General features: G+C 40.3%; 1 pseudogene across 1 annotated transcript; it reads left to right on the top strand.

Moving 5' to 3' along the window:
• Window positions 1-2,634: 2,634 nt before the first annotated feature.
• On the top strand, window positions 2,635-9,445 carry LOC114312220 (granule-bound starch synthase 1, chloroplastic/amyloplastic-like; annotated as a pseudogene). The gene is made up of 11 exons (XR_014346024.1): window positions 2,635-2,968; window positions 3,189-3,316; window positions 5,398-5,478; window positions 5,608-5,706; window positions 5,822-5,911; window positions 6,449-6,512; window positions 6,607-6,851; window positions 7,838-7,924; window positions 8,030-8,101; window positions 9,149-9,218; window positions 9,354-9,445. The product of XR_014346024.1 is annotated as a granule-bound starch synthase 1, chloroplastic/amyloplastic-like (transcript).
• The last annotated feature ends 10,411 nt before the right edge of the window (window positions 9,446-19,856 follow it).

Genomic DNA, 19,856 nt, shown 5'->3' with positions numbered 1-19,856 from the left:
GATTAGTGCTAGTGTGCCTCCCAGGGACAGGTGGTATTGGTGAAAATACAATTTGCGTGTATATATATATATATATATATATTTGTGGAGAATTTGAAATAGTGTATATATCTAATCAACTCCTATGAAGATAGAAAGTGGGAGTTGCTAAGTGACAGTTGTAACGGGTGGCAAGTATTATTTCGTAATCAACTCCAACATGCTACATCACTTTTTTGAGATCTGTGTAACATTATGGCAGATGATTACAGTATCTTGGGGAGGTTCCAGAGAAGAAGCTTGAATTCTGTTTTGATCATGTTTGTCAAAAATGTGCTTCTTCTTAGTTGATACTCATCTTACAGGCTTATTCAACACATATTAGTGTCATGTCCACCCCCATTTATCATGTGAGACAACTAGTTTTGTGGTTGGATGTGATGCTTGTGAGAGAAAAAATGAAATAATTATGGGTTTGATGTGACATTTTGTCTTATTAGCTATTTTAACCTATTTTATTTTTTTGTAAATTTTAGTCCAAAAAGCCAAAAAATAGCCTTTGCCAATGTATCAACTTTTTGGTGTATGGTCTATTGGCTATGAACTTGGGGGGACTTTTAACTAGTATCTGTCAGCTTTTGTGTTTAAATTTTCATACTAAAGTAATTTACATATATTAACTTGGTTATTGTGATCCAACCTCATCTTTTTTGATCATATTCTTTGTGTGCTTGAAGTATTTGTCCAAAGTATTTTGAAGCTGAGGCAAGGTCTGACTTGTGCTGGCCTTTAACACTAACATACCCTGCCTGAGTTGTTCTGAAAATACACGGCAGGAAACGCGGGTTCACTGTTACTTAGATGAGGGATCAGTATGCATGCCATGCTAAAACTTTGACTCATTTTATGTGTTTCAAACTATTTTGCTCTTTACAGGTTTTTTGCTCTCAAATATGTTGCAGATGCTGCTTGCATTGTGCTACGGGTAGATCAAGTAAGCCAGTAACTACTAGTTTCATGGTTTACTTTTCCCTTCATTAATATTTCTCACTTTTGTGTTTCTTTTTCTAAGTTTTATCTTCTTCTTTTTCTTCCCTGTATTATAATCCAATTCATGTATTTGTCATATGTTCCAATTTCAATTTTTTACTGACTTATCATTTAATTTTCCATTTTCAAGTGATGTTTGTTTCAGTTTTAATAGACTTACTGACATAATATTTAGCATCAGGTAAGTTCATCAAAATCACGAAATTACACCATACTCCAACATATACTCCAACATATGTTTGAGGTCTGGGGGGTGGTAGGTAGTTTAGCCTTTTCTGCATCATGTGGAGTGCTGATACTGTCATTTATGCAAATTAATTCATGTCACTTACAGATGGATGTCATTGTTGTGTTCCTGAGAGATTTATATCATGATAGCATTGGAGCTTTCGCCATCTATAAGTAGTGTTTTTTTATTTTTTTGGGGTCTGCATTGATATTCTGTTAGACATTAGTAGTTGGTGCATTTCACTTTTTAGATTTGGTGCATTAAAAGTAGACTTTCGTGGTGAATAAGCAGATTCAAAGGTATGCTTAAGCAGAAGCTTTCATTAGAGGCATAATACACCCCCCATCTGTTCTATTTGGTAGAACACTCCCATGTGTTTCAAGGATTGTTGGTGAAAAGAATTGCCTGTGTTCATACTGTTTCACCAAAAAGTGACTGTTTATTTAACAAACAGGGGGAGTGTATTCGTTTAGTTGTTTCTTGTTTTTTTATTTTTCTGCCAATGATCCTTTCTTTTGATTCTCCTCCCCACTTTCTCTTTCCCCCATCGTGCATTTTATTTATATCGCTTACGTTGTGTGCAGTTTGCAGCTTTTTTTTTTCTTTTTTTTTTTTGTGGATTTTATTTGTTATTTTATAGAGATGGTTTTTTGTTCACTACTTAAACATGAATATTTTTATTTTTATTTTCTTTTTGGTTGGCAGTGGGTACAAAGTTTCCAGTAAGCCAAGTGGAAGAATGGCAAGTCAGGGCATACCGAGAAATTGAGAGGCAAGATATGAACAAGCTTCTACATGAGTACAGGATGTTCTGTGACCGAGCAGGGGTATTATTTCTCTTCTTTTCTTTCAATAACATGTAACCTTTTTTAATTATATACTTCCGTGAACTTGATATCATGCACCAGAACAAATTGGTTTTTATTTTTTATTTTTGACAATATATAAAATATTGAAGCTGATTTTACCATAAGAATCAATTACAATGGTTATCTATGTTGGATTTTGGAGCTTTGTGATTTAAAGTTGCCAGATGTTGAAAGCAAGTGGTGCTTTGTAATATAACTCTGGTATAACGGTGTTACCCAACCTGTAAAATAGCTTTTGTTTGGACTTGTACTTACTGTTTAGATGTGCACTACTCACTACAGGAATTATAGGTTTTGACGACGTTTATTTAACGGCGTTTTATGAAACGCCACATTTTATACTATTTAACGGCGTTTTTTAACCGTCGTTTTTGTTCAATATTAAAACGGCACCGTTTAACTATTTGAAGGCGTTGAAAAACGTCTTCGAATGTCCTCTCTGTGGCGAGCTGGTAAATACACTCGTTCACTTATCAAGAGGATGCCCTAATCTCAGTCTATCGTTCGCTCTCTCTCTCTCTCTCTAAACAGATGCCCTAATCCCTTCCAACAGAAATCAACGGATCGGTTTTGATTTTGATTTCGAAGTTCTCTTATTTTGAATCCTTGCGCCTTCTCTGATTTCGATTTCATCTGAATCTCTGATTTCGATTTCGATTTCGATTTCGAAGTTCCACCGCCACCACCATCTGCACCGACGAGGTAGGTAAGCTCTCTCTCTCTCGCAACCCTCTCTAAACGCTTATCATTCGCAGAGATTTAGATCGGTCTCAGTGATATCATCTCAGAGCAATTTCGATTTCGAAGATCCAAAACACCATCTGCACCATCGTCTACTAAGGTGAGCTCCATCGTTTCTCTGTCTCTCTCTGAATCTTCATGTCGAAGCCTATTCCAGTGCTGTAATGAAAACATCTCTCTCAATTCATCTCTAAACGCTTATCATTCACAGAGATTCAGATCGGTCTCAGTGACAGTTTCCCCACGTTTTGTCCTTCACTTTTTGTGCAGTTCTTTTTTTCTTTTGTTGATGATTTTGCTTTATTTTGTATTTGTTTCAGGTCCTGTTGCTGAAGACATGTTTCACTGGCAGGCAACAATTATGGGTCCACCTGACAGTCCTTATGCTGGTGGGGTTTTTCTAGTTACCATCCATTTTCCTCCAGATTACCCTTTCAAGCCACCTAAGGTGTCTCCTCCACTCTAATCGTTTCTTGTGTTGTTGCTCGAGTACTGTGTCATATTGAACTTTATTAATTGCTTTGTTTTTTGTTTTTCTTATTTTCAACTCGGTCTTGAATGTGAAAATTTGCTGAATTTAAAGCTTATGTGGTCTTATGCTTTGTGAATTTTTTATGGGCTGTACACCTCTAATATCTAGTCTACTTTCTGGAAATTTGGGACTTTTCTTGGCAAGTCTAGCTTTTGTGATTTTTTTCTCAGTCGTCTTCGAATTTTTAGGTAATATTTGTAAAAATACAAGTTAACGTAATATTTTGTTTGCATTCTCTTATTTCTCCAGTTTGAAATACAAAATACTAATGACAAATTCACTGCTAAGATTTTCACTAGAAAAGTGAAGATAAATGCATAGTTATCATGGTATATCCATTTAATTTTTACATCAAAGGTAATTGGAATATAGTTTGTGCTGGAAATTGGCCGAGTCTAGATTGCTGCCCACGAGCATAATCTGCTATGGAGTTTATATTGTTACGTGTAAGCATGGAGCACTTGTTTGTGGAGTGGATATATTGCTATGTATAATTCATGTTGTTTTTGTCTTTGTTGACTTAGAAAGCATATATTGGGTTTATTGAATATAAAATAGTAGCCCTTAGAAAAGGAAGAAGTACTGGATGAATATACAATATTCAATATTGACATGATTAAAGATGTATAATGAAATTGTGACTGTCATAAGGAAAATTATGATGAAATGAATTTCTAGTTAGAGCAGTTTTCTTAGCTTTATGCTCCTATACCCATCCCTTCCATGATGCACAATTAAAATGTAGATGAAGCTTATTTGCATAAACTCACACAAGGTTATGGTGGTGCATCATGCATGGTTCTTTTCTTTACTTGAGATACAGGTGGCAGGACTATCTTCCATAAGCTCACATGTGATGTGACGTAGGATGAATAAAGAGAAATAGTTAGCCAAATGTAGTGTGGGACAACCATGAAGTAGGTTTTTGGGGCGATAATACTTAGTTTTGTGGTTGAAAGCTTGGTGAGAGAAAGGTTTTTAGGGTTTTTATGGCTAACAAAAGGTGGAGCTGCAAGGCTATCATTAAAAGTGCTTAAACTGCAGAAAATTAAGAAAAAGAAGATGAAAGGCATCCCACCTAGAGTCCCTTAGGCATCACGCCTAGCATTAGGAATGCATCACACAATCCCAAAGAAGCTCCAAAAAGCTCTAAAGCATGTTCTTCGTTGAATTATAAGTATTATATTACTTTTTTAAAAAAGAATTCCTAATTCCGAAAGGGCACTTGACTTCAAAATTTGAAAATTAGACTTTCGCTTCTAAAACTAACTAAAAAACATGTTTGGAGATCCAACAACACGGGTTGACTCATATTACAACCCATGACAACTCTAACAGCCCATGGCCAGAAAATTTTTAAGTTAGTAAAATTAGCCTATCATATGAAAACAAGAATACATAAAATGATTATGATAGGAGAACCTGATGTAACTACTAGTTTACCTTTCAGAGAGACCAATTATTATTTTGTTGGTGGTTGTTCCCAATCATCTTATAAACTGATTGTTATTTACATTCTAGTCTCATTTAAAGCATATAAAATTATCTGAGTAAAAGAGCAACTAATAGTGCTGTAATTACTGCTAATTTTAATTTTTCTGAACAAAGTTTGTACTGCGCAGAAGCAGAGCACAATGCTCTGTTGTATGATAAATTTTGTAAAGAATAGGGATTTTTACTTTTAAGTAGACTAACTGATAAACCTATGCATTGCCACTTTCTTTGTATGGTGAGCATTTTGCATATTCTCCATGATGTGTATTAGTCTTTTGTTTTGTCATTAAATAGAGCCTCCTAGTACAGAAAGCTCCCTTGCCCTTCTCTCTGACTACTAAAATGGTAAAAAAATTGTCCACATTGGCTCCAGATTCATTAAAGAAGTCAATGCAGGACAAAATAATAGATCAATCTTCTTGGTAGTTTTGTAGTAAATTGGTAAAACATTTAGGATGATGAATTTTTAACTGATCTGATTTCTATGCCAAATCATCATCTAGGGCAATGGGCATCGTGTTATGACAGTTTCCCCACGTTACGACTAGTACAAAGATGCATGGGATAGTCATGTTCTTCTTCAGGTAAATTCTATTTTGTGCTTGTTTTGCCAAATTCCAACCATTTCAATGCAAGGTTAGGTTTTACTATATACTAGTCTAGCGAATGATTCTTGGGATTAGTTTCTTCAAAGATAAGTTTCTATATTGCAGATAAAAATTGGAGACCGAATAGAGACAGTTCGCTTCTTCCACTGCTACAAACGTGGAGTTGATCGTGTTTTTGTGGATCACCCAATGTTCCTGGAAAAGGTTTATTTCTGTCCTCAATCAACTGTTCTTGTATTTAGGGGTGAACTATATATACTTTAGCTGTAATAGTCAACTTGATCTTAGTTCTGATGCTTGAATTTCTTAACTTTCAAAGGTTTGGGGTAAAACTGGATCTAAGATCTATGGGCCTAAGACATGGGAGGATTACCAGGACAACCAAATTCGATTCAGTATATTGTGCCAAGTAAGTTATTTGATGCAACCTGTAGTTTCAAGCCCGTAATTCCATGAATGATTTTCATTCTTTGAACACTTGATTCAAAATAAAAAAGTGCAGTTGTTTTGTCGTAACTTCCTACTATATTATATATGGAAAATGATTGTCAAGCAGAAATTTTATACTGAAAACTCACTAAAAATGCTGTGGCAGTGAAATTTTTTGAAATTATAAACCACAGTGCTTGGTAGGAAAATATATATATATATATATATATTTTTGTATATCATTGCTCATTATATATTAGAGAAGTAATCGGTCGATGGGCGGTTAAGGCAAAAGGTTGGCATTGTGCTCCAAATTTACATGGTTTTGCATTCAACACGAGTCAATCATCCATGTTCTTGTTTGTTTTACATAATGACCACCTGTGGTATATCATTGTTTTATTTCCTCTTACTGCCTACTCAAGATTTTTGTTAGCCTACGCCTAATCATGTATGCAGTTCTACACTATTGCTTACATAGTATATAGCTGGCATTCATTTATTATGTTGAACTCAGGCTGCTTTGGAGGCACCAAGGATTTTGAATCTAAACAACAATAAATATTTCTCTGGACCTTATGGTATGTTCCATTCTCAAAGTTTGTACCTTTATTTATCTATTTATTTTGCATTCTATTATAAATGGTGTAACATATCTGTCTCGTACAAATGCAGGGGAGGATGTTGTCTTCATTGCCAATGATTGGCACACTGCTCTTCTTCCATGTTATCTGAAGACCAAGTACAAGTCTTCGCATGTTGCAGCTATGACAAGCCTGCCAAGGGAAGGAAAATTAACTGGATGAAGGGTGGAATATTAGAATCAGACAGGGTCGTAACAGTGACCCCATACTATGCCCAGGAACTTGTTTCTGGCATAGATAAGGGTGTGGAATTGGATAACATCATTCGTAAGACCGGTATACACTACAAGAAAAATTCAATGTCACGGCGCTTAAAAAAAGACGCTTTTTGAAAACGTCTTTATTTCTCGTTTTCCAAGACCCGTGCCTTCGCTGATGCTTAACTCTACCAGTTAATTAATGAGTTACAAAAAAGAAAAAAAAACAAACCTCTGCCACTCAAACCCATAGAATATCACTTTTTTTCCAAACATCACAGTCCAAAAAAGACGCTTTTTGAAAACGTCTTTATTTGCTAAAAGTTGATTGATGAACATTGCTTATTGCTCCATTTATTTATTAATTAATACTTACTGCTATTTGTTGTTATTATCATCACTATTAGTCTTGGTGTGCAAACATCTTTGATTGGCCTTCATGGTGTTCATGCTGTTTTAAACGGTATAATTTTTTATGGAGCAACATATAATAATTTCATGCATCTGTAGGTAAGTTATAGTATATATTGTAAAACCAATGATAAATCATGGACAAAATATTCTGGTTGTGGTAGCATTGCAGCTCAACTCTGTCTTGTTTGAATTTCCTCTGTTTCTTGAGGGACCAAACAAAAGGCTAGTGCAATTTTTTTCACCCCTTCTCTTTTGCCTTAGGAGCTCTACCCTCCAGAAGCTATTTGATATGTTGTGTTGAAAGTATTTTTCCGTGCTAAATGTTTTTCCTTAGGGGAAAATGGACTTGGAGACAAGTAAATGAAATTTTGGTCTGAATCTTTGTGGATTCAATTCTAGTGACAGCAGTGTAATTTAGTGAGGAAAGATTTTGTTTAAGAAAGTTCCTTTTAGAGTATTTATTATGTTAACTTGTAGGAAGAATTGGAAGTTCTTTTTGAAGAGTAGGAAGTGAAGAGTGATAAATATTTGATCTGGAACCCATAGGTTGAGTTACCAAAAGCATCAACATGCTTTGATTCGGACTGTTAGCATTAGTTATATTCAAATGTGGTTTAGATCTTCATTAAAGTCTAGTTCATGTAATTGCAGGAGAAGAATGAGTCCATTTTTTATGGTAAGGAAGAAAATGGTTTTGAAGTGGTCGAATTCGAACTGCCAGAGCTGGATCTATTCTTGGTAAGAATGTCCTACTTTGGTTATGTATATGTTGTATCTATATGTCCTGAATGTAAATTATGTGTCATGAAGTTTCTTATATAATCTATTCTATGGTTCTTGTAGGAAAATGCTTGCTTCTTTGAAGAAGAGAAAGTGCAACTTTTTGATGCAGTTGGAGAGGCTGATAATAATGTGGTAAAAGTTTAAATACTATGCCTGCTTGTGTTTACAATCAACATCTTTTGATTTCCTTAGCCACAGCTTTTGTGAGTGGCAAAAGAGCAACTCAAATATGGTGAAGCTTTTACCTTGTTATTGTCAACATTTTGATTACTATATGATCACAATGGTGGTGGTATGATGACACTGAACTTGAAGTATACATTTTTTAGGTGGTGGTATTATCACAATGTTTAAACAAGCAAGGTACCAAAACTGAAAAAAGAAAAAACGAAAAAGAGACAGCATTGTGAGAGAGGGAAAATGTCCAAAATAAAAAATATAAAATGAAGGACTTTAGGCATTAAATTTTTTTGGCTTGGACTTCTCATAAGATGTAATTTATTTGAAGGACTTTTGGCCAAAAATCCTTATTCATTCAATTAGCAATTCGATGCACATATTTGAAAATCAAAATTGTGTAACAAAGATTCACACCAAAGTGAGTTGTGTTCTTTTTATAATAGATATATGGTTCAGTCATGTACAATGAAGACCTGTAGATGTAATGGTTAGGAAGAGTGATATGGTTAGCATAAATAGAAATTTTAGGGAAGTTGATTTGCTTGTGTAGAGCCTTGTAATTGTTGGCAGCAGATGATCTCTGTCTGTCTGGGAGCAGAGGATCTCTGTCTGTCTCTCTCACACACACACACACACACACATTATTCATCATAATATCTGAGCATATTATATACACAAACATGTATATATATAACTGAGCATTTTATAATGTCATTATATGCCGCGAGTGCTTGAAATATGCAGCCTGTGGGGTTTGCCACTCTGATCTTCACGTAATCATAGGTGAACTTCCATTTGCTAGCCCTTGTGTTGTGGGTCATGAGATCACAGGTGAGGTGGTTGAGCATGGGCCCCTCACGGACACCAAAATCATTGAAAGGTTTACTTAAATTTTCTTTAAAAATATGCTGTAATTAATCACGGTTCACTAAGAACTCCCAAAATGATGGACTGGTCCTCAACATGGATAACAGGATTAGTTTTGCCTTGATTCTTCAGATTTCCAGTCGGAGCTCATGTGGTTGGAGCTTTCATAATGCCTTGCGGTAGCTGTTTCTTCTGTAATAAGGTGATTAAATCAACTAATTCCTCAACTTTTCTTTCCCTTGATCTTATTTGGTCTCTGACATTGCGACTTGCTGGTGTCGATATATATAATACATGGTGTCAATCTTATATAGTAAGTTTTTTTGAGTGAATACAGGGTCAAGATGACTTATGCGAGGATTTCTTCGCTTCTAACCGTGCAAAAGGAACCCTTTATGACGGAGAAACCCGCTTGTTCCTCCGCAACAGTGGTAACTGTTTCATTACCACTTACAATTTACTTCATCTTAATATGAACTTGAATACTCAATTTTCAACACATTCTAATTGAGCACTTTTAGTTTTCGTTATGTAATTTTTCCTTTTGGATATTCTGTTTGTGTTAGCCATGTTGATTTCTCGACAGATTAGTTTTAGTTACTCGTCATATAAGTGCTGGCCTCTTCTTACATGTGAAACTCAACAGGGTTGAGTGGCCTCTTCTAAAGCCAAATCTTCTGTCCTGTTTGGTTGCTGAGAAAGTGGGGGGAAAAAGTAAAGAAAATGAATTTTTTGAGTCCTACTGGATACTGTCATTTCTGGGTTTTGTTGTATATTATTTATGTAGTTGATGAATTCGTTGATTGTTGAAAGGTCTGACATGATTGTATTTTTATCAAAATTATATATACAATTTTGACTGATAGCAATTTTGTGGCTTTGTATACAAGGTAGTAATTAATTTTTTGGTTGAGAATTGTGAATACAATTTTTCGATATGTTATTTTGGGGGTAATATTAAAATATCATTTGTGGATATGTTATGTTGTGGGTAATGGTGATTGGTGAATGGGAAAGTGAATTAATGATGCATTTGATATTTGAATGTAAGTTATTATTTCATATTAGTGTTATTCATTTTTATTATATGTATTTTTTTAGTTTAATCACATAAATTAGCACAACTTCAAAAAAAAAAAAAAAAGAGATATCACGGCGTTTTTTTAAAAATGCCGCTTAAAACCCAAAATATTAACGGTTAGATTTTTTTAAAAAGATATGACGGCGTTTAAAAAATGTCGCTAAATATCATAATGACGTCATGGTACTGTCAAGTAAGACATTTAGCGGCGTTTTTGAAAACGCCGTCTATACTAATATAACGGCGTTTTTAAAACGTCAGGAAGTTATAGCGACGGCCGCGTCTTCGGCGCTTGATGCTAAGCGTCGCAAAAAGAATTAGCGGCGTTTTTGACACTTATAGCGGCGTTTTTTAAACGCCGCTAAAAGCAGAATTTCCTGCAGTGATATCTGCCACTGTGCAGGAGAATCCGTATAGGTGTTCGAGTGTTCGAACCGTAATGCGCAAGAAATGGTCCCGAAACCCCGTACTTACATATCTGCCACAGTGCAGGAGAATCCGTATAGGTGTTCGAGTGTTCGAACCGTAATGCGCAAGAAATGGTATGTAAACCCCGTATTTACATATCTGCCACTGTGCAGGAGAATCCGTATAGGTGTTCGAGTGTTCGAACCGTAATGCGCAAGAAATGGTATGTAAACCCCGTATTTACATATCTGCCACTGTGCAGGAGAATCCGTATAGGTGTTCTAGTGTTAGAACCGTAATGCGCAAGAAATGGTACGGAAACCCCGTATTTACATATCTGCCACTGTGCAAGAGAATCCGGATTGGTGTTCTAGTGTTCCAACCGTAATGCGCAAGAAATGGTACGGAAACCCCGTATTTACATATCTGCCACTGTGCAGGAGAATCCGTATAGGTGTTCGAGTGTTCGAACCGTAATGCGCAAGAAATGGTACGGAAACCCCGTATTTACATATATGCCACTGTGCAGGAGAATCCGTATAGGTGTTCGAGTGTTCGAACCGTAATGCGCAAGAAGTGGTACGGAAACGCCGTATTTACATATCTGCCACTGCGCAGGAGATTCCGTATAGGTGTTCGAGTGTTCGAACCGTAATGCGCAAGAAATGGTATGTAAACCCCGTATTTACATATCTGCCACTGTGCAGGTGAATCCGTATAGGTGTTCGAGTGTTCGAACCGTAATGCGCAAGAAATGGTACGGAAACCCCGTATTCACATATCTGCCACTTTGCAGGAGAATCCTTATAGGTGTTCGAGTGTTTGAACCGTAATGCGCAAGAAATGGTATGGAAACCCCGTATTTACATATCTGCCACTGTGCAGGAGAATCCGTATAGGTTTTCGAGTGTTCGAACCGTAATGCGCAAGAAATGGTATGTAAACCCGTATTTACATATCTGCCACTATGCAGGAGAATCCGTATAGGTGTTCGAGTGTTCGAACCGTAACGTGCAAGAAAATGGTCCCGAAACCCCGTATTCACATATCTGCCACTGTGGAGGAGAATCCGTGTAGGTGTTCGAGTGTTCGAACCGTAATGCGCAAGAAATGGTATGTAAACCCCGTATTTACATATCTGCCACTGTGCAGGAGAATCCGTATAGGTGTTCGAGTGTTCGAACCGTAATGCGCAAGAAATGGTACGGAAACCCCGTATTTACATATCTGCCACGGTGCAGGAGAATCCGTATAGGTGTTCGAGTGTTCGAAACATAATGCGCAAGAAATGTTACGTAAACCCCGTATTTACATATCTGCCACTGTGTAGGAGAATCCGTATAGGTGTTCGAGTGTTCGAACCGTAATGCGCAAGAAATGGTACGGAAACCCCGTATTTACATATCTGCCACTGTGCAGGAGAATCCGTATAGGTGTTCGAGTCTTCGAACCGTAATGCGCAAGAAATGGTACGGAAACCCCGTATTTACATATCTGCCACTGTGCAGGAGAATCCATATAGGTGTTCGAGTGTTCGAACCGTAATGCGCAAGAAATGGTACGGAAACCCCGTATTTACATATCTGCCACTGTGCAGGAGAATCCGTATAGGTGTTCGAGTGTTCGAACCGTAATGCGCAAGAAGTGGTACGGAAACCCCGTATTTACATATCTGCCACTGCGCAGGGGAATCCGTATAGGTGTTCGAGTGTTCGAACCGTAATGCGCAAGAAATGGTATGTAAACCCCGTATTTACATATCTGCCACTGTGCAGGAGAATCCGTATAGGTGTTCGAGTGTTCGAACCGTAATGCGCAAGAAATGGTACGGAAACCCCGTATTTACATATCTGCCACTGTGCAGGAGAATCCGTATAGGTGTTCGAGTGTTCGAACCGTAATGCGCAAGAAATGGTCCCGAAACCCCGTACTTACATATCTGCCACAGTGCAGGAGAATCCGTATAGGTGTTCGAGTGTTCGAACCGTAATGCGCAACAAATGGTATGTAAACCACGTATTTACATATCTGCCACTGTGCAGGAGAATCCGTATAGGTGTTCGAGTGTTCGAACCGTAATGCGCAAGAAATGGTATGTAAACCCCGTATTTACATATCTGCCACTGTGCAGGAGAATCCGTATAGGTGTTCGAGTGTTAGAACCGTAATGCGCAAGAAATGGTACGGAAACCCCGTATTTACATATCTGCCACTGTGCAAGAGAATCCGTATTGGTGTTCTAGTGTTCCAACCGTAATGCGCAAGAAATGGTACGGAAACCCCGTATTTACATATCTGCCACTGTGCAGGAGAATCCGTATAGGTGTTCGAGTGTTCGAACCGTAATGCGCAAGAAATGGTACGGAAACCCCGTATTTACATATATGCCACTGTGCAGGAGAATCCGTATAGGTGTTCGAGTGTTCGAACCGTAATGCGCAAGAAGTGGTACGGAAACCCCGTATTTACATATCTGCCACTTTGCAGGAGAATCCTTATAGGTGTTCGAGTGTTTGAACCGTAATGCGCAAGAAATGGTATGGAAACCCCGTATTTACATATCTGCCACTGTGCAGGAGAATCCGTATAGGTTTTCGAGTGTTCGAACCGTAATGCGCAAGAAATGGTATGTAAACCCCGTATTTACATATCTGCCACTATGCAGGAGAATCCGTATAGGTTTTCGAGTGTTCGAACCGTAATATGCAAGAAATGGTCCCGAAACCCCGTATTTACGTATCTGCCACTGTGGAGGAGAATCCGTATAGGTGTTCGAGTGTTCGAACCGTAATGCGCAAGAAATGGTATGTAAACCCCGTATTTACATATCTGCCACTGTGCAGGAGAATCCGTATAGGTGTTCGAGTGTTAGAACCGTAATGCGCAAGAAATGGTACGGAAACCCCGTATTTACATATCTGCCACGGTGCAGGAGAATCCGTATAGGTGTTCGAGTGTTCGAAACGTAATGCGCAAGAAATGTTACGTAAACCCCGTATTTACATATCTGCCACTGTGCAGGAGAATCCGTATAGGTGTTCGAGTGTTCGAACCGTAATGCGCAAGAAATGGTACGGAAACCCCGTATTTACATATCTGCCACTGTGCAGGAGAATCCGTATAGGTGTTCGAGTGTTCGAACCGTAATGCGCAAGAAATGGTACGGAAACCCCGTATTTACATATCTGCCACTGTGCAGGAGAATCCATATAGGTGTTCGAGTGTTCGAACCGTAATGCGCAAGAAATGGTACGGAAACCCCGTATTTACATATCTGCCACTGTGCAGGAGAATCCGTATAGGTGTTCGAGTGTTCCAACCGTAATGCGCAAGAAGTGGTACGGATACCCCGTATTTACATATCTACCACTGCGCAGGAGAATCCGTATAGGTGTTCGAGTGTTCGAACCGTAATGCGCAAGAAATGGTATGTAAACCCCGTATTTACATATCTGCCACTGTGCAGGAGAATCCGTATAGGTGTTCGAGTGTTCGAACCGTAATGCGCAAGAAATGGTACGGAAACCCCGTATTTACATATCTGCCACTGTGCAGGAGAATCCGTATAGGTGTTCGAGTGTTCGAACCGTAATGCGCAAGAAATGGTCCCGAAACCCCGTACTTACATATCTGCCACAGTGCAGGAGAATCCGTATAGGTGTTCGAGTGTTCGAACCGTAATGCGCAAGAAATGGTATGTAAACCCCGTATTTACATATCTGCCACTGTGCAGGAGAATCCGTATAGGTGTTCGAGTGTTCGAACCGTAATGCGCAAGAAATGGTATGTAAACCCCGTATTTACATATCTGCCACTGTGCAGGAGAATCCGTATAGGTGTTCGAGTGTTCGAACCGTAATGCGCAAGAAGTGGTACGGAAACCCCGTATTTACATATCTGCCACTGCGCAGGAGAATCCGTATAGGTGTTCGAGTGTTCGAACCGTAATGCGCAAGAAATGGTACGGAAACCCCGTATTTACATATATGCCACTATGCAGGAGAATCCGTATAGGTGTTCGAGTGTTCGAACCGTAATGCGCAAGAAGTGGTACGGAAACCCCGTATTTACATATCTGCCACTGCGCAGGAGAATCCGTATAGGTGTTCGAGTGTTCGAACCGTAATGCGCAAGAAATGGTACGGAAACCCCGTATTTACATATCTGCCACTGTGCAGGAGAATCCGTATAGGTGTTCGAGTGTTCGAACCGTAATGCGCAAGAAATGGTACGGAAACCCCGTATTTACATATCTGCCACTGTGCAGGAGAATCCGTATAGGTGTTCGAGTGTTCGAACCGTAATTCGCAAGAAGTGGTACGGAAACCCCGTATTTACATATCAGCCACTGCGCAGGAGAATCCGTATAGGTGTTCGAGTGTTCGAACCGTAATGCGCAAGAAATGGTATGTAAACCCCGTATTTACATATCTGCCACTGTGCAGGAGAATCCGTATAGGTGTTCGAGTGTTAGAACCGTAATGCGCAACAAATGGTACAGAAACCCCGTATTTACATATCTGCCACTGTGCAAGAGAATCCGTATTGGTGTTCTAGTGTTCCAACCGTAATGCGCAAGAAATGGTACGGAAACCCCGTATTTACATATCTGCCACTGTGCAGGAGAATCCGTATAGGTGTTCGAGTGTTCGAACCGTAATGCGCAAGAAATGGTACGGAAACCCCGTATTTACATATATGCCACTGTGCAGGAGAATCCGTATAGGTGTTCGAGTGTTCGAACCGTAATGCGCAAGAAGTGGTACGGAAACCCCGTATTTACATATCTGCCACTTTGCAGGAGAATCCTTATAGGTGTTCGAGTGTTTGAACCGTAATGCGCAAGAAATGGTATGGAAACCCCGTATTTACATATCTGCCACTGTGCAGGAGAATCCGTATAGGTTTTCGAGTGTTCGAACCGTAATGCGCAAGAAATGGTATGTAAACCCCGTATTTACATATCTGCCACTATGCAGGAGAATCCGTATAGGTTTTCGAGTGTTCGAACCGTAATGTGCAAGAAATGGTCCCGAAACCCCGTATTTACGTATCTGCCACTGTGGAGGAGAATCCGTATAGGTGTTCGAGTGTTCGAACCGTAATGCGCAAGAAATGGTATGTAAACCCCGTATTTACATATCTGCCACTGTGCAGGAGAATCCGTATAGGTGTTCGAGTGTTAGAACCGTAATGCGCAAGAAATGGTACGGAAACCCCGTATTTACATATCTGCCACGGTGCAGGAGAATCCGTATAGGTGTTCGAGTGTTCGAAACGTAATGCGCAAGAAATGTTACGTAAACCCCGTATTTACATATCTGCCACTGTGCAGGAGAATCCGTATAGGTGTTCGAGTGTTCGAACCGTAATGCGCAAGAAATGGTACGGAAACCCCGTATTTACATATCTGCCACTGTGCAGGAGAATCCGTATAGGTGTTCGAGTGTTCGAACCGTAATGCGCAAGAAATGGTACGGAAACCCCGTATTTACATATCTGCCACTGTGCAGGAGAATCCATATAGGTGTTCGAGTGTTCGAACCGTAATGCGCAAGAAATGGTACGGAAACCCCGTATTTACATATCTGCCACTGTGCAGGAGAATCCGTATAGGTGTTCGAGTGTTCGAACCGTAATGCGCAAGAAGTGGTACGGATACCCCGTATTTACATATCTGCCACTGCGCAGGAGAATCCGTATAGGTGTTCGAGTGTTCGAACCGTAATGCGCAAGAAATGGTATGTAAACCCCGTATTTACATATCTGCCACTGTGCAGGAGAATCCGTATAGGTGTTCGAGTGTTCGAACCGTAATGCGCAAGAAATGGTACGGAAACCCCGTATTTACATATCTGCCACTGTGCAGGAGAATCCGTATAGGTGTTCGAGTGTTCGAACCGTAATGCGCAAGAAATGGTCCCGAAACCCCGTACTTACATATCTGCCACAGTGCAGGAGAATCCGTATAGGTGTTCGAGTGTTCGAACCGTAATGCGCAAGAAATGGTATGTAAACCCCGTATTTACATATCTGCCACTGTGCAGGAGAATCCGTATAGGTGTTCGAGTGTTCGAACCGTAATGCGCAAGAAATGGTATGTAAACCCCGTATTTACATATCTGCCACTGTGCAGGAGAATCCGTATAGGTATTCGAGTGTTCGAACCGTAATGCGCAAGAAGTGGTACGGAAACCCCGTATTTACATATCTGCCACTGCGCAGGAGAATCCGTATAGGTGTTCGAGTGTTCGAACCGTAATGCGCAAGAAATGGTACGGAAACCCCGTATTTACATATATGCCACTGTGCAGGAGAATCCGTATAGGTGTTCGAGTGTTCGAACCGTAATGCGCAAGAAGTGGTACGGAAACCCCGTATTTACATATCTGCCACTGCGCAGGAGAATCCGTATAGGTGTTCGAGTGTTCGAACCGTAATGCGCAAGAAATGGTTCGGAAACCCCGTATTTACATATCTGCCACTGTGCAGGAGAATCCGTATAGGTGTTCGAGTGTTCGAACCGTAATGCGCAAGAAATGGTACGGAAACCCCGTATTTACATATCTGCCACTGTGCAGGAGAATCCGTATAGGTGTTCGAGTGTTCGAACCGTAATTCGCAAGAAGTGGTACGGAAACCCCGTATTTACATATCAGCCACTGCGCAGGAGAATCCGTATAGGTGTTCGAGTGTTCGAACCGTAATGCGCAAGAAATGGTATGTAAACCCCGTATTTACATATCTGCCACTGTGCAGGAGAATCCGTATAGGTGTTCGAGTGCTCGAACCGTAATGCGCAAGAAATGGAACGAAAACCCCGTATTTACATATCTGCCACTGTGCAGGAGAATCCGTATAGGTGTTCGAGTGTTAGAACCGTAATGCGCAAGAAATGGTCCCGAAACCCCGTATTTACATATCTGCCACTGTGCAGGAGAATCCGTATAGGTGTTCGAGTGTTCGAACCGTAATGCGCAAGAAATGGTTTGTAAACCCCGTATTTACATATCTGCCACTGTGCAGGAGAATCCGTATAGGTGTTCGAGTGTTCGAACCGTAATGCGCAAGAAATGGTACGGAAACCCCGTATTTACGTATCTGCCACTGTGCAAGAGAATCCGTATTGGTGTTCTAGTGTTCCAACCGTAATGCGCAAGAAATGGTACGGAAACCCCGTATTTACATATCTGCCACTGTGCAGGAGAATCCGTATAGGTGTTCGAGTGTTCGAACCGTAATGCGCAAGAAATGGTATGTAAACCCCGTATTTACATATCTGCCACTATGCAGGAGAATCCGTATAGGTGTTCGAGTGTTCGAACCGTAATGTGCAAGAAATGGTCCCAAAACCCCGTATTTACATATCTGCCACCGTGGAGAAGAATCCGTATAGGTGTTCGAGTGTTCGAACCGTAATGCGCAAGAAATGGTATGTAAACCCCGTATTTACATATCTGCCACTGTGCAAGAGAATCCGTATAGGTGTTCGAGTGTTCGAACCGTAATGCGCAAGAAATGGTACGGAAACCCCGTATTTACATATCTGCCACTGTGCAAGAGAATCCGTATTGGTGTTCTAGTGTTCCAACCGTAATCCGCAAGAAATGGTACGGAAACCCCGTATTTACATATCTGCCACTGTGCAGGAGAATCCGTATAGGTGTTCGAGTCTTCGAACCGTAATGCGCAAGAAGTGGTACGGAAACCCCGTATTTACATATCTGCCACTGTGCAGGAGAATCCGTATAGGTGTTCGAGTGTTCGAACCGTAATGCGCAAGAAATGGTATGTAAACCCCGTATTTACATATCTGCCACTGTGCAGGAGAATCCGTACAGGTGTTCGAGTGTTCGAACCGTAATGCGCAAGAAATGGTACGGAAACCCCGTATTTACATATCTGCCACGGTGCAGGAGAATCCGTATAGGTGTTCGAGTGTTCGAAACGTAATGCGCAAGAAATGTTACGTAAACCCCGTATTTACATATCTGCCACTGTGCAGGAGAATCCGTATAGGTGTTCGAGTGTTCGAACCGTAATGCGCAAGAAATGGTACGGAAACCCCGTATTTACATATCTGCCACTGTGCAGGAGAATCCGTATAGGTGTTCGAGTGTTCGAACCGTAATGCGCAAGAAATGGTACGGAAACCCCGTATTTACATATCTGCCACTGTGCAGGAGAATCCGTATAGGTGTTCGAGTGTTCGAACCGTAATGCGCAAGAAATGGTACGGAAACCCCGTATTTACGTATCTGCCACTGTGCAAGAGAATCCGTATTGGTGTTCTAGTGTTCCAACCGTAATGCGCAAGAAATGGTACGGAAACCCCGTATTTACATATCTGCCACTGTGCAGGAGAATCCGTATAGGTGTTCGAGTGTTCGAACCGTAATGCGCAAGAAGTGGTACGGAAACCCCGTATTTACATATCTGCCACTGCGCAGGAGAATCCGTATAGGTGTTCGAGTGTTCGAACCGTAATGCGCAAGAAATGGTATGTAAACCCCGTATTTACATATCTGCCACAGTGCAGGTGAATCCGTATAGGTGTTCGAGTGTTCGAACCGTAATGCGAAAGAAATGGTACGGAAACCCCGTATTTACATATCTGCCACTTTGCAGGAGAATCCTTATAGGTGTTCGAGTGTTTGAACCGTAATGCGCAAGAAATGGTATGGAAACCCCGTATTTACATATCTGCCACTGTGCAGGAGAATCCGTATAGGTTTTCGAGTGTTCGAACCGTAATGCGCAAGAAATGGTATGTAAACCCCGTATTTACATATCTGCCACTGTGGAGGAGAATCCGTATAGGTGTTCGAGTGTTCGAACCGTAATGCGCAAGAAGTGGTACGGAAACCCCGTATTTACATATCTGCCACTGCGCAGGAGAATCCGTATAGGTGTTCGAGTGTTCGAACCGTAATGCGCAAGAAATGGTATGTAAACCCCGTATTTACATATCTGCCACTGTGCAGGAGAATCCGTATAGGTGTTCGAGTGCTCGAACCGTAATGCGCAAGAAATGGAACGAAAACCCCGTATTTACATATCTGCCACTGTGCAGGAGAATCCGTATAGGTGTTCGAGTGTTAGAACCGTAATGCGCAAGAAATGGTCCCGAAACCCCGTATTTACATATCTGCCACTGTGCAGGAGAATCCGTATAGGTGTTCGAGTGTTCGAACCGTAATGCGCAAAAATGGTACGGAAACCCCGTATTTACATATCTGCCACTGTGCAGGAGAATCCGTATAGGTGTTCGAGTGTTCGAACCGTAATGCGCAAGAAATGGTACGGAAACCCCATATTTACATATCTGCCACTGTGCAGGAGAATCCGTAT

This window comes from Camellia sinensis, chromosome 12, assembly GCF_055761805.1.
Source record: "Camellia sinensis isolate YWXY chromosome 12, ASM5576180v1, whole genome shotgun sequence".
NCBI classification, from domain to species: domain Eukaryota; kingdom Viridiplantae; phylum Streptophyta; class Magnoliopsida; order Ericales; family Theaceae; genus Camellia; species Camellia sinensis.
This window is presented reverse-complemented; position numbering and strand designations above follow the sequence as displayed.